This window comes from Manihot esculenta, chromosome 7 (genome assembly GCF_001659605.2).
Source record: "Manihot esculenta cultivar AM560-2 chromosome 7, M.esculenta_v8, whole genome shotgun sequence".
NCBI classification, from domain to species: domain Eukaryota; kingdom Viridiplantae; phylum Streptophyta; class Magnoliopsida; order Malpighiales; family Euphorbiaceae; genus Manihot; species Manihot esculenta.
In genome coordinates, this window is record NC_035167.2 from 25,624,429 (window position 1) to 25,640,250 (window position 15,822).

Sequence of the window (15,822 nt, forward strand, 5' to 3'; positions counted from 1 at the left end):
GAAGTAAATAATCAAATAATAATTACAGAGATAATTAAGGATTCTAATCATATCAAATCAAATCTCTAGAATCAGCTAGGATTAGTTAAATAAGTCAACATTACCTAATCTTGCTTTTAATTTAATCTCTGTAAGTAAACTTACTAAAGACCTAAATTGTTGTGTTTCCTTTTTTTCTGATCATTGTCCCATTCAGGATCTTGTGACGAAGCAGATTATTAGTAAAGGACATGTATTTGGGGGTCTCTACATTTTGGATGCATGGATGCCTCGGTCTGTTGCCTGCTCCAGTGTTGTATCTCTGTTTGAAGCACATTGTCTGTTGGGACACCCTTTTTTACCGGTTTTGAAAAAGCTATGCCCTCAATTTCATGAAGTATCTTTACTGAAATGTGTGTCATGTCATTTTGCAAAACATCATCGAAGCTCTTTAAGTCCTGAAGTCAATAAACGAGCTGACTCTGCTTTTGAATTAGTTCATTCAGATGTTTGGAGCTCATGTCCGGTTGAATCTAAGACTGGATTCAGATATTTTATCACTTTTGTGGATGATTACTCTAGAATGACTTGGATTTATTTTATGAAGCATTGTTCGGAAGTGTTTTCTCATTTTTCTGCCTTTTGTGCTGAAATCAATAATCAATTTAATGTTTCTGTGCAAATTTTACGGAGCGACAATGCTAAAAAATATATGTCAGAATCATTCTAGGCTTATATGACTCAACATGGTATTCTTCACCAATCGTCATGTGTTGATACACCCGCTCAAAATGGGGTAGCTGAAAGGAAGAATCGACATCTCCTTGAGACTGCTCGAGCTCTGTTGTTTCAAATGCAAGTTCTTAAGCAATTTTGGACCGATGTTATCTCTACTGCATCCTTTCTCATTAATCGCATACCCTCCACAGTACTAAACGGTAATACTCCTTATAATGTTCTCTTTCCTAAGAAACTATTATTCCTTCTTGAACCACGACTGTTTGGCAGCACTTGCTATGTTCAGGATGTCAAACCTCATGTGACTAAACTTGATTCTAAAGCTTTGAAGTGTATTTTTTTTGGATATTCTCGCCTTCAGAAGGGGTATCATTGTTACTCTCCAAACCTCAACAAATATCTGATCTCAACAGATGTAGCATTTTCCGAGCAAATTCCTTTTTATCTTGTTGCACAAACCTTTCCTGATCAAGAGGAGGACAATGAGTGCTCATTTATAGAATCATATCTGATAGTGGGACCTCTTCGAGTATGCCTTCTACTGTACAATTTGATGGTAATATTCCTCCTAGTACTCAACCTCCTATTAAACCATCAGTTGTTTAAGTTTACTCTCGGAGACCAATACCTAATGATACATGTCCTGCACCAGAATCTTCTTTACCATTGGATCCACCACCGAGTGACCTTGACCTCCCCATTAGTCTTTGTAAACGTAAACGACAATGTAAGTCTACCTATTCTATTGCTAACTTTCTATCTTATGATCACCTGTCTCCTTCTTCTACCTCCTTAATTGTCTCTCTAAATTCCATTTCTTTGCCTAAGGCAGTTAAAGAGGCCCTGACTCATTCTAGATGGCGTGATGTAATGTTTGAGGAGACCAAGGCTCTAGATGAAAATCATATTTGGGAACTAGTTGATTTACCCTCTGACAAGAAGGTTGTGGGCTATAAATGGGTTTTTGCCATCAAAGTCAATCCGGATGGTTCCATAGCGAGGCTTAAGACCCGTCTTGTCGCCAAAGGTTATGCCCAAACCTATGGTGTTGACTATTCTGACACTTTTTCACCTGAGGCAAAAATGACGTCAGTTCGCTTGTTCATCTCCCTAGTTGCTTCTCAGCATTGGTCTTTACACCAGTTAGATATCAAGAATGCATTTTTACATGGTGACCTCCAAGAGGAGGTGTATATGGAGCAACCACCAGGGTTTGTTGCTCAGAGGAAGTATGGGAAAGTCTGGCATTTGAAGAAATCTTTGTATGGTTTGAAGCAGAGTCCCCGTGCACGGTTTGGCAAGTTCAGTGAAGTTGTTCAAAAATTTAGGTCGGAAAAAAGCAAGTGTGACCATTCAGTCTTTTATAGAAACTCAGATATTGGTATTATTCTCCTTATTGTATATGTTGATGATATTGTCATTATAGAGAATGATAGTAAATGGATCTCTTCTCTCAAAAACTACTTGTATACGAGTTTTCATACCAAAGACTTGGGTCAACTTAAGTGTAATACCCGGCTAGACTCCGGTATCGGAATTCCTACCGTCCGGTGGAATTTGGATGTCGGAAACCTCTAGAAGGGTAAAAGCATGTTTTTATAAAATGTTTTCATGTTTTTAATGTTTTAAGTATGAAATTTAATGAGTTTTTACATGAAAAATCTTTGGAGGAAAACCCAGGTTCGGCCGCCGAAAGTTAAGTTCGGCCGCCGAACATGCATGCGTTTGGAGGCACGTTAGGCCCCCGAAAGCATGAGTGAGGGAAGTGCAGGTTCGGCCGCCGAACCTTATGTTCGGCCGCCGAACATTGCATGGATGCGGAGGCACATTCGGCCCCCGAACGTGGCCTGGCCAGCCACTATAAAAGGGTCCCTTAGCCGAAAACGGGCGAGCTTTTTCTCCCCATTTCGGCCAAGGTGAGCTCTCCGCCATCTTTCATCAATCTTGAGATTTTCCTTCCTTTTTCCATGATTTTTACAAGTTTATAACATTTGTTTTGAAGATTTACAAGTTTTAAGCACGTTTTGGAACTTTGAGGTTCAAGGAGCTCAATCCTCCCATCTTCGAGTCAAGGTCGTTTTTGTAACGCCCCGAAAATCCGGACCGCTACCGGCGCTAGGATTCAGGTCGGCTTAAGGCCGCCGGAACCCGTAGCAAGCCTACATACATCCTGTTTACCTGTTTAATCCCATACATGATCAACAAACATACATAAGAATTAAAAACTTTTCTTTTTCTTCGTACACCAAACTCAACCTGTGCATGCACTGTGTTCATCATATACATAAACATTAATCCCTCTGTGGGATTTCATCAAAGCCTCAATGGCAATATATATACTGTGTTGAGTTGGTTCACACATACATCATAAAATAAGATCATGTACATACCAAGGGATTTACATATACTATGGTCAAGCACAACTCTATCCTCAATAACATAGTTACATAAACATAACTGTTTCAGACTTTACATTACATTCTTATCATTTGTCATGTCCACATACTCTAGCTATTACATACATATGACTTTTCTCTTCTTTTCTTCTCTATCAATCCCGTACCTGCAAACCTGGGGGTTAGGGGAGAGGGGTGAGCTAAAAGCCCAGTGAGCAGAAACTAAAAACATTTTATTAAAGTTCATGCTTTCATGAAATGCATCATATCACAGACAATTCACATCAAGGGTGAATCTGTCACCAATTAGTCTCAACATAGTCTCGTGCCAGGCCGTAGCATGGGGTCCTGGTCTTCCTGTCATATCATATATTAAGTCTCGTGCCAGGCCGTAGCATGGGGTCCTGGTCTTCCTGTCATATCATATATTAAGTCTCGTGCCAGGCCGTAGCATGGGGTCCTGGTCTTCCTGTCATATCATATATTAAGTCTCGTGCCAGGCCGTAGCATGGGGTCCTGGTCTTCCTGTCATAACATATATTAAGTCTCGTGGACTAATTGGATCATACAGCATTCACCCACAACCACAAAATAAAATGCAATGCGACATATTCGTGAACTAATGCAATCTGCCTATTACATGTCATCATGATGCATGAAACATGCTCAAAACATTTAATTGCTTGATTTAAAACATTAAGCTTGTTTCCACTCACCTCTGGCTAGCTCTGACCAGACACTGAAGCAGCTCACTCACTGCTGGGGTCCTCGGTTCCTCGGGTCCGAACCTACACAGGTGGACTCCAATGAGGGACCAAACATATACAAACATAACATTAATATATCCCCCAAAAACCCCCTAAAACATCATGAAAACATCACAGAAAATATGCATGAAATGGCTGAACAGGGCACCTTCGGCGGCACCTTCGGCGGCCGAAAGTCCTGGACAGAGACGAAACTCAGCTAGGTTCGGCGGCACCTTCGGCGGCCGAAAGTGCCAGACAGAGACGAAAGTCTCTTTTCGGGGGCACCTTCGGCAGCCGAAAGCTGCCTCCACAAGAGGGGTTCGGCGGCCGAAACTCCCTTCGGCTGCCGAACCTGGTTTCTGCCAAACGGCAGAAACTTGGTTCAAATGAACCTCCTGCCTCCCAAAACCATAAATCATGCATATTTCTCAACCAAAACACACATACAAGTTCCTAGGGGTCTCAAACATGCATATACCCCATCTACAACACTTCATTCATACACAATCAAGCTACATTGCTCAAAATCACAACATAAACCCATAAACCTACACATGAACTAAACATGCCTTTAATCCCATGAATCTTGCATGAAACTTATTTAAAACATTACAAGAGTTCAAGATCGACTCTTACCTCTTGAAGATCGAGAGTAGAGGCGATCTAACTTGGAGTTGGGAGAAATCTAGCTCCTTGGGCCTCCAAGCTCAAAACTTGCTCAAAACTCGATTCAAAAGCTCAAAAACTTCAAAGCAAGATGAAACCTTGTTAAAACCATGAAAGATCTAGAGGAAACACTCAAGATCGAGGGAGGAACGGTGGAGACTCACCTTGGCCGACAATGGGAGAGAAAAAGCTCGCCCGTGCGGACCAAGGGGACCCTTTTATATGTGGCTGGCCAGGCCACGTTCGGGGGCCGAATGTGCCTCCGTATCCATGCAATGTTCGGCGGCCGAATCATAAGGTTCGGCGGCCGAACCTGCACTTCCCTCACTTAGACTTTCGGGGGCCTAACGTGCCTCCCAAAGTCCATGCAAGTTCGGCGGCCGAAAGTGAGTTTCGGCGGCCGAACCTGGGTTTTTCCTTAAAGAATTTTCATGCAACAACTTGTTTAAAATCATACTTAACACATTAAAATACATGAAAACAATTTGGAAAAACATGCTTTTACCCTTCTAGAGGTTTCCGACACCCAAATTCCACCGGACGGTAGGAATTTCGATACCGGAGTCTAGCCGGGTATTACATTCTCCCCCCCTTAAGAACATTCGTCCCCGAATGTTCCTCAACTAATACATGCATAGCATAAACATAACACACACACATATAGCACATGGAACGCATCTAAACTAACCTTAGAAGAGGTGGGGGTACTGCTGGAGCATGGACTCCCGGGTCTCCCAAGTGCATTCTTCCAAATTGTGGTGGTTCCAAAGGACTTTCACCATCGGGATTTCCTTGTTCCTCAACTTTCTGATCTGAGTGTCAAGAATCCGCACTGGCTGTTCAACATAAGTGAGATCCTCTTGGATCTCCACATCAGGCTCGCTAAGAACCTTGCCCGGATCTGACACGAACTTCCTCAACATGGAAACATGAAAAACCGGATGGATTCTCTCTATAGAAGCAGGCAAGTCCAGCTTGTACGATACATTCCCAACTTTTTGCAAGACCTCAAAGGGTCCGATGTACCGCGGAGCTAGCTTACCCTTCTTACCAAACCGAACCACCCCTTTCATCGGAGACACCTTAAGCAATACTAGATCCCCCTCTTGAAACTCTACCTGTTTCCTGCGGATGTCTGCATAGCTTTTCTGCCTGCTGGTGGCAGTCTTTATCCTTTCTCTGATCATGGGCACCATCCGGCTGGTGATCTCTACTAGCTCAGGCCCTGCCAAGGCCCTTTCTCCAACTTCCTCCCAGCAAACAGGTGACCTGCACTTCCTTCCATATAAAGCTTCATATGGAGCCATCCCTATGCTAGCATGATAGCTGTTATTGTAGGCGAACTCCACCAAAGGTAGATGTTGCTTCCAAGAACCGCCAAAATCTAGCACACACATTCTGAGCATATCTTCTATGGTCTGGATGGTCCTCTCTGACTGTCCGTCTGTCTGTGGATGGAAGGCAGTGCTGAAATCCAACCTAGTACCCATAGCACTCTGCAGACTCCGCCAAAACCTGGATGTGAACTGGGGCCCTCTATCTGACACTATAGATACCGGGACCCCATGTAGTCTGACAATCTCCTCAACATACACCTGCGCTAACTTATCCACAGAGTAGTTGCTCCTAACAGGAATGAAGTGAGCAGATTTGGTGAGTCTGTCCACAATCACCCATATGGAGTCTAGTCTGTTGGATGTTGCCGGTAACCCCACTACAAAGTCCATAGCTATATTCTCCCATTTCCATTCTGGAATAGGTAGCGGGTTAAGCATTCCAGCCGGCTTCTGATGTTCCAGCTTCACCCTCTGACATATTTCGCAGGCTGACACGAATTGTGCCACTTCCCTCTTCATAGCTGGCCACCAATACACTCTCTTCAGATCTTGATACATCTTGGTGGCTCCAGGGTGAATGCTGTATCTTGCATTATGAGCCTCTCTCATAATGTCTCCTTTTAGCCCAATGTCATCTGGTACACATAATCGACTCCCATAGCGGAGGATCCCCCTATTGTCAAATCTGAACTCACTGTCTTTGCCTGACTGAACAGTCCTGGCAATCTTCACTAACTCTGGGTCCTCATGCTGTTTCTGAGCCACCTGCTCCAGAAACACGGGTGTCACTTTCATCTGAGCAACCAAGGCACCTGTACCAGACAACTCCATCTGTAGACCTTCCTCAATGAGCTTATAAAATTCCTTCACCACCGGTCTCCTCTCTGCCGTGATGTGGGATAGACTGCCAAGTGATTTCCGGCTTAAGGCATCAGCTACTACATTAGCCTTACCCGGATGGTATTGTATCTTACAATCATAGTCACTGAGCAGTTCTACCCATCTCCTCTGCCTCAAGTTCAAATCTCTCTGACTCAAGATGTGCTGCAGGCTCTTATGATCTGTGAAGATCTCACATTTTACCCCATAGAGGTAATGCCTCCACATCTTGAGGGCAAAGATAACCGCTGCCATCTCCAGATCGTGTGTGGGGTAATTCATCTCATGCCTCTTTAGCTGTCTAGAAGCATAAGCGATCACCCTACCATTCTGCATCAACACACAACCCAAGCCTACTCTGGATGCATCACAGAACACTGTGAAGTCCTCATTGCTGGTTGGCAGAGCTAACACTGGTGCTGAAGTCAACCTCTCCTTGAGCTCCTCAAAGCTTTCTTCACACCGATCGGTCCACTCGAACCTCTGATTCTTTCTGGTCAATCTGGTTAAAGGAGCTGCAATCTTAGAGAAGTCCTGTACGAACCTCCTGTAATAACCAGCCAAACCCAAGAAACTTCTTATCTCTGTCACTGTAGTGGGTCTAGGCCAGTTAGTCACAGCCTCTACCTTCTTGGGGTCTACCTCTATTCCATTCTCTGACACTACATGCCCCAAGAAAGAGATGCTCCTCAACCAGAACTCACACTTGGAGAACTTGGCATACAAGCCATGTTCCCTCAAGGTCTGTAATACAATCCTCAGATGATGGGCATGCTCCTCTGCATTCCTGGAATACACTAAGATATCATCTATGAAGACAATAACGAAGTGATCCAGGTATGGTCTGAATACTCTGTTCATGAGGTCCATGAATGCTGCAGGGGCGTTAGTTAACCCAAACGGCATTACAAGGAACTCATAGTGCCCATATCTGGTCCTGAAAGCTGTCCTTGGTATGTCTTCTTCCCTTATCCTCAGCTGATGGTACCCAGATCTCAGATCTATTTTGGAGAAACAACCCGCTCCTGCTAGCTGGTCGAATAGATCGTCGATCCTTGGCAATGGGTACTTATTCTTGATGGTGACTTTGTTCAACTGCCTGTAGTCGATACAAAGCCTGAGGGATCCATCCTTTTTCTTCACAAAGAGTACTGGAGCACCCCAAGGTGAGGTACTTGGTCGGATGAAACCCTTGTCTACCAGTTCCTGCAACTGTTCTTTCAACTCTTTCATCTCGGCTGGTGCCATCCTGTAGGGAGGGATAGAGATAGGCCTAGTTCCAGGCATCAGCTCTATTTCAAACTCTATCTCCCTTGCAGGTGGTAGTCCTGGAAGCTCGTCTGGGAAAACATCTAAAAACTCATTGACCACTGGCACTGAGGCGGGCTCTCTAACCTGACTGTCCAACTCCCTCACATGAGCTAGAAACCCCTGACATCCCCTCCTAAGCAACCTACGAGCCTGAAGAGCTGATATCAGTCCTCTAGGCGTACCCCTCTTGTCTCCTCTGAAGACGACCTCTGACCCATCCTGACATCTGAACTTAACTACCTTGTCCCTGCAGTCCAAGGTAGCACCATGGGTAGATAGCCAATCCATCCCTAGAATGACGTCAAAGTCTGTCAAATCTAGAACCACAAGGTCGGCGGACAAGCATCTTCCCTCTATAAAAACTGGACTACATTGGCAGACTGCCTCTGCCACTGACGGGTCACACTTGGGTCCACTGACCCATAGGGGACACTCTAACCCAGAGACCATCAATCCTAACCTCTGAACGGCTCTCGGTGCAATAAAAGAGTGAGATGCACCCGGGTCCATTAATGCATACACATCAGAACACCCAATGATGAGATTACCTGACACCACGGTGTTGGACGTGTTAGCCTCCTGCTGCGTCATGGTGAAGATCCTGGCTGGAGCTGATGGACCTTCACCTCTGAACCCTGCTGAAGAAGAGGCTGACCCTCTCCCTCTGCCTCTGCCACTGGCCTGGGTAGCAGTTGGAGCTACTGGCTGTGCCACACTTCCTGAAGCTGTCTGCTGTGTCTGTGCCATAGGAACTGTTTTAGGGCATTGCCATGACATATGCCCCTCTTGCCCGCATCTGTAGCAGGTCGTCGTCCCATACCGGCATAAACCCTTGTGTGGCCTACCACACTTCGCACAAGCTGCATTATCTGCCCCAGAACTAGAACCACTGCCAAATCCCAGACTAGACTTGACCTTGTTCCAGAACTTATTCTTCTTACCCTTGGGCTTACCCCATCTCTTACTGCCTGAAGCTGCTGCACTCAAGGTAGAGGGATCTAACCTTCCCCCACCCGGAGTTTTAGAACCAGAAGCTTGTGCCACTGTCTGTTTGACTGTCCCCTGAACGATGGCACTGGCCTCCATTCTCCTAGCCATGTCTACTATGGCGTGAAAACTCTCTCTATCTGCTGACTGTACCAAGGAGGAATACCTGGGATGGAGCTTCATGATATACCTCCTCGACTTCTTCTGGTCTGTGCTAAGGTCTTGCCCAGCAAATGGCAGCAACTCCATAAACCTGTCAGTATATTCGTCTACACTCATGTCATCAGTTTGCCTCAACTGCTCGAATTCTATCATCTTCAATTCCCTTGAACTATCAGGAAAAGCCCATCCTGCAAATTCATTAGCGAACTCCTCCCATGATAGGCTATCCACCCTCGGCTTCACATAGTTTTTGAACCACTCACGGGCCTTTTTGCATTTCAAGGTGAAACCAGCCATCTGAATGGCTCTACTATCATCAGCCCCAATCTCCTCTGTGATCATCTTGACCTTCTCCAAATATACAAACGGGTCATCACCTGACTCAAACTGGGGAGCACCCAACTTCATGTAATCTGTCATTTTAGCCTTACTTCCCCCAGATGAGCTAGGCTGAGGTATCTGGGTATCTGGGCATGTAGGTGCTGGTGGTGGTGGAGGTACAGCATCCCCAGGGGTAGGGTTTGCTGGATTTGGATAGTATGGTGGAGGTGGGTACATTGGGTACTGTGGATATGGTGGGTAGTATGGTGGGTATGGCATCTGCGTGGGGTAAGGGTTAAAACTAGGGTAATCCGATGTACCTCCCATCGAATACCCGGGATTTTGGGTGTAGGGCGGATAGTGAGGTGGCTGAACAAATCCCGAGGCCTGTGTGCCTCCTTGGGATTCTCCCATACCCTCTTCTGACATACTGACGCCCAAACTGCCATCCCTCCTTTGATCAACATCCATCTGATCCCCCATATCCTCTGACATACCTCCCTGTACTGTTCCTCTGACTGATCTGCTTCTTCCCAGATCTAAAGACCTTCTAGGGTCTCTCACTGCTCGGTCCCTGTTGGACCTACTTGACATTGCCCTAGGCAATGTTGAAGGACGGGCATCAGTGCCCTCGTCCTGAGGTGGCATTCCAGTCAATCGCGCAGATCGACGGGTTCCTCTCATCCTGTTTTCTGAAAACAGCACATATAGCTCAAACATTAGCATCATATGGTTCATGTGAGCACACATGAACCCGCATCACATATCATAGCATATCATTAATGCACATGCATATTATCATGGCATTTCACATCATCATGCAAGACAGGACTCTACATCCTATCCTAGTGGACATGACTTTTTCCTATTGTGCTTGACCTTCTATAACCTCTATGAGCCCGACACTCTAGGTCCGACCATATGAACCTAGGGCTCTGATACCACTCTGTAACGCCCCGGAAATCCGGACCGCTACCGGCGCTAGGATTCAGGTCGGCTTAAGGCCGCCGGAACCCGTAGCAAGCCTACATACATCCTGTTTACCTGTTTAATCCCATACATGATCAACAAACATACATAAGAATTAAAAAACTTTTCTTTTTCTTCGTACACCAAACTCAACCTGTGCATGCACTGTGTTCATCATATACATAAACATTAATCCCTCTGTGGGATTTCATCAAAGCCTCAATGGCAATATATATACTGTGTTGAGTTGGTTCACACATACATCATAAAATAAGATCATGTACATACCAAGGGATTTACATATACTATGGTCAAGCACAACTCTATCCTCAATAACATAGTTACATAAACATAACTGTTTCAGACTTTACATTACATTCTTATCATTTGTCATGTCCACATACTCTAGCTATTACATACATATGACTTTTCTCTTCTTTTCTTCTCTATCAATCCCGTACCTGCAAACCTGGGGGTTAGGGGAGAGGGGTGAGCTAAAAGCCCAGTGAGCAGAAACTAAAAACATTTTATTAAAGTTCATGCTTTCATGAAATGCATCATATCACAGACAATTCACATCAAGGGTGAATCTGTCACCAATTAGTCTCAACATAGTCTCGTGCCAGGCCGTAGCATGGGGTCCTGGTCTTCCTGTCATATCATATATTAAGTCTCGTGCCAGGCCGTAGCATGGGGTCCTGGTCTTCCTGTCATATCATATATTAAGTCTCGTGCCAGGCCGTAGCATGGGGTCCTGGTCTTCCTGTCATATCATATATTAAGTCTAGTGCCAGGCCGTAGCATGGGGTCCTGGTCTTCCTGTCATAACATATATTAAGTCTCGTGGACTAATTGGATCATACAGCATTCACCCACAACCACAAAATAAAATGCAATGCGACATATTCGTGAACTAATGCAATCTGCCTATTACATGTCATCATGATGCATGAAACATGCTCAAAACATTTAATTGCTTGATTTAAAACATTAAGCTTGTTTCCACTCACCTCTGGCTAGCTCTGACCAGACACTGAAGCAGCTCACTCACTGCTGGGGTCCTCGGTTCCTCGGGTCCGAACCTACACAGGTGGACTCCAATGAGGGACCAAACATATACAAACATAACATTAATATATCCCCCAAAAACCCCCTAAAACATCATGAAAACATCACAGAAAATATGCATGAAATGGCTGAACAGGGCACCTTCGGCGGCACCTTCGGCGGCCGAAAGTCCTGGACAGAGACGAAACTCAGCTAGGTTCGGCGGCACCTTCGGCGGCCGAAAGTGCCAGACAGAGACGAAAGTCTCTTTTCGGGGGCACCTTCGGCAGCCGAAAGCTGCCTCCACAAGAGGGGTTCGGCGGCCGAAACTCCCTTCGGCTGCCGAACCTGGTTTCTGCCAAACGGCAGAAACTTGGTTCAAATGAACCTCCTGCCTCCCAAAACCATAAATCATGCATATTTCTCAACCAAAACACACATACAAGTTCCTAGGGGTCTCAAACATGCATATACCCCATCTACAACACTTCATTCATACACAATCAAGCTACATTGCTCAAAATCACAACATAAACCCATAAACCTACACATGAACTAAACATGCCTTTAATCCCATGAATCTTGCATGAAACTTATTTAAAACATTACAAGAGTTCAAGATCGACTCTTACCTCTTGAAGATCGAGAGTAGAGGCGATCTAACTTGGAGTTGGGAGAAATCTAGCTCCTTGGGCCTCCAAGCTCAAAACTTGCTCAAAACTCGATTCAAAAGCTCAAAAACTTCAAAGCAAGATGAAACCTTGTTAAAACCATGAAAGATCTAGAGGAAACACTCAAGATCGAGGGAGGAACGGTGGAGACTCACCTTGGCCGACAATGGGAGAGAAAAAGCTCGCCCGTGCGGACCAAGGGGACCCTTTTATATGTGGCTGGCCAGGCCACGTTCGGGGGCCGAATGTGCCTCCGTATCCATGCAATGTTCGGCGGCCGAATCATAAGGTTCGGCGGCCGAACCTGCACTTCCCTCACTTAGACTTTCGGGGGCCTAACGTGCCTCCCAAAGTCCATGCAAGTTCGGCGGCCGAAAGTGAGTTTCGGCGGCCGAACCTGGGTTTTTCCTTAAAGAATTTTCATGCAACAACTTGTTTAAAATCATACTTAACACATTAAAATACATGAAAACAATTTGGAAAAACATGCTTTTACCCTTCTAGAGGTTTCCGACACCCAAATTCCACCGGACGGTAGGAATTTCGATACCGGAGTCTAGCCGGGTATTACAGTTTTCCTCTCGTTTCTTCAAGAGGTAAGGGTCGATCTTGAACTCTTTTTATGTTTTAAACAAGCTTTGAGTAAGATCTATGGGGTAGAATGCATGTTTAGTTCATGGTTAGGTTTATGGGTGTATGTTGTGATTTTGAACAATGTAGCTTGATTGTGTGTGATTGAAGTGTTGTAGATGGGGTATATGCATGTTTGAGGCCCCTAGGAACTTGTATGCATGCTTTGGTTGAAAAATATGCATGTTTGGATGGTTTGGAGGCGAAATGTGCAAAGGGAGCCAAGTTTCTGCCCTTTGGCAGAAACCAGGTTCGGCAGCCGAAGGTACTTTCGGCCGCCGAACATGGCTGGGGAGGCAGGCCTTTCGGCTGCCGAAGTTGCCCCCGAACAGAGACTTTCGTCTCTGTCTGGCACTTTCGGCCGCCGAAGGTGCCGCCGAAAGTGCCCTATTCAGCCATTTCATGCATATTTTCATATGATGTTTTCATGATATTTTAGGGGGGGTTTTGGGGGATATATTAGAGTTATGTTTATGTATGTTTGGTCCCTCATTGGAGTCCACCTGTGTAGGTTCGGACCCGAGGAACCAAGGACCCCAGCAGTGAGCCAGCTGCTACAGAGTTTGTCAGAGTCAGCCAGAGGTGAGTGGAACTGAACTTAATCTTTTAAATTAAGAAATTGAAGGTTTTTATCATGCTTCATGCATCATGATTATACTATAGGATGTTTGCATTAGAATTCACGAATATGCCGTATTGCATTGTTGTGATAGATGATTGTGGATGGACATTAGGATGATTCATTAGCCTCTGAATACGAAGTCCTGTGGTGCCCATAATAGGGCCGGGCAATAGCTCCGAGTTACAAAGTCTTGTGGTGCCCATAATAGGGCCGGGCAATACGAAGTCCTGTGGTGCCCATAATAGGGCCGGGCATGGAGCTGAGGGATTTTTGAATCAGTCCATCCGTGGTGTGATTTGTTGTGCAGTGACACATTTCATGACAGCATGTTTTAAATATTCTTTTTATAGTTCTACTCACTGGGCATCTAGCTCACCCCTCTCCCCTAACCCCCAGGCTTGCAGGTACGGGATAGATAGAGAAGACAAGAAGAGAAAAAGTCATATGTATGTAATAGTAGATTGTGGACATGACAATTGTATTATGATGAAATGTAAAAATATTCAGTATGTTATGTAATGAGGTTATTGAGGATAGAGTTGTGCTTGACCATAGTATATTGTTAATCCCTTTTGTATGTACATGATCTTATGTTATGATGTTTATGTAAACTAACTCAACACAGGTTGTTTTGCCTTGAGGCTTGATGAAATCCCACAGAGGGATTATGTTATGTATATGTTCAGAGTACGCACAGGTTGAGTTAGTTGATGACAGTATGTATGAAGAAAAGTTTTAATTTTTATGTATTTGGTTGATCATGTATGGGATTAAACATGTTTACAGGTTATGTTAGGCTTGCTACGGGTCCCGGCGGCCTTATGCCGATCTGGATCCTAGCGCCGGTAGCGGTCCGGATTTTTCGGGTCGTTACATTAAGTATTTCTTAGGAGTCAAAGTCTTGAGAAGTAAAAGGGAGAATTTTCCTATCTCAAAGGAAGTACGTCATTGACTTAATTGCAAAAACTGGGAAAATGGGAGCCAAACCATGTAGCACACCAATGATTCCTAATATATGTCTTACAAATAGGGGTGTAAACGAACCAAACTATTCGTGAGCTATTCGAGGCTCGGCTCGACTCGATAAAAGCTCGATTGGGCTCAGCTCGTTTTCTAAACGAGACAAGCTAAAATGAGACGAGCTTAAGCTTAGCAGTATTCAGCTCGTTTAGGCTCGCGAGCTCGGCTCGTTTTCAAGTTTATAAACAAGCTCGCGAGCTGACTCGTGAATAGGCTCGCGAACTGACTCATGAACAGGCTCGCGAACAAGCTCATGAACATGCTCGTTCGCCAACACCAATCCCACATCAAAAGTTGAAGGGATATGGAGGATTGTGGCTTCTCTATAAAAGGACAACCCTTCTACATTCTTTTTCATTAGTTTTGGATTTGAGAGACTTCAACTAAATAAAAAAAATTTAATTTAAAAGTCTCTTAATGACCTTATAATTTAAATTTTATTTTTAAATTAAATTTGTTTATAATTTAAATGAATTTGAATTATATTGAGCTTGTTTATAATATAATCGAGCTCAAATTTGAGCTATTTGAGTGGAGTTTGAGTTGGCTCGTTAATGTGATAAACGAGCTTATTACGAATCGAGCTTGAACCGAGCTCGAGTTTGTAAATGAAGCTCGAGTCAAGCTTGTAAATGAAGCTCGAGTCGAGCTCGAGCTCGAACTCAAGTTTTTAAATTTATTTTCTAATCGAGCCTGAGCTTATCAAAGCTCGGCTCGGCTCGATTCGGCTCGGTTTGATTACAACCCTACTTACAAAGGATGACGGAGACCCTTATGATGATCCAGAGAGGTACAGGAGCTTGGTTGGAAAGCTAAACTATTTTATGGTGATAACTCAGCCAGATATTGTTTTTGCAGTAAGTGTTGTAAGCCAGTTCGTTTCTGCACCTATGGTGATAGACCGCTCTAGAACAAATTTTACGTTATCTAAAAGGGACTTCTGGACTCGGTATACTCTATAGAAATCATGGGCATACTGCACTTAAGTGTTTTTCTGATACTGACTGGGCGGGATCCAAAAGTGATAGAAAGTCGACTATAAGCTACTGTGTATTTGTTAGAGGAAACCGAGTGTCTTGGAAAAGTAAGAAGCAAACTGTGGTATCCAAATCTAGCGCCGAATCAGAATACAAGGTCATGGCTCAATCCACTTGTGAGATTTTATGGATAAATCATCTGCTGAAGGAAGTTGGTATGGATGTTGCGTTACCCGCGAAACTTGGTGTGATAATTAGGCTGCTCTTCACATTGCTTCCAATCCAGTATACCACGAACGGACTAAGCATATTGAAGTTGATTGTCATTTCATCCGTGAGAAGATTCAAGAAAATTTAATCT

General features: G+C 44.4%; 1 pseudogene; it reads right to left on the reverse strand.

Annotated features, from left to right (window-relative positions):
* Positions 1 to 15,822, reverse strand: part of LOC110619364 — a 79,228-nt pseudogene that overhangs the window by 20,253 nt on the left and 43,153 nt on the right.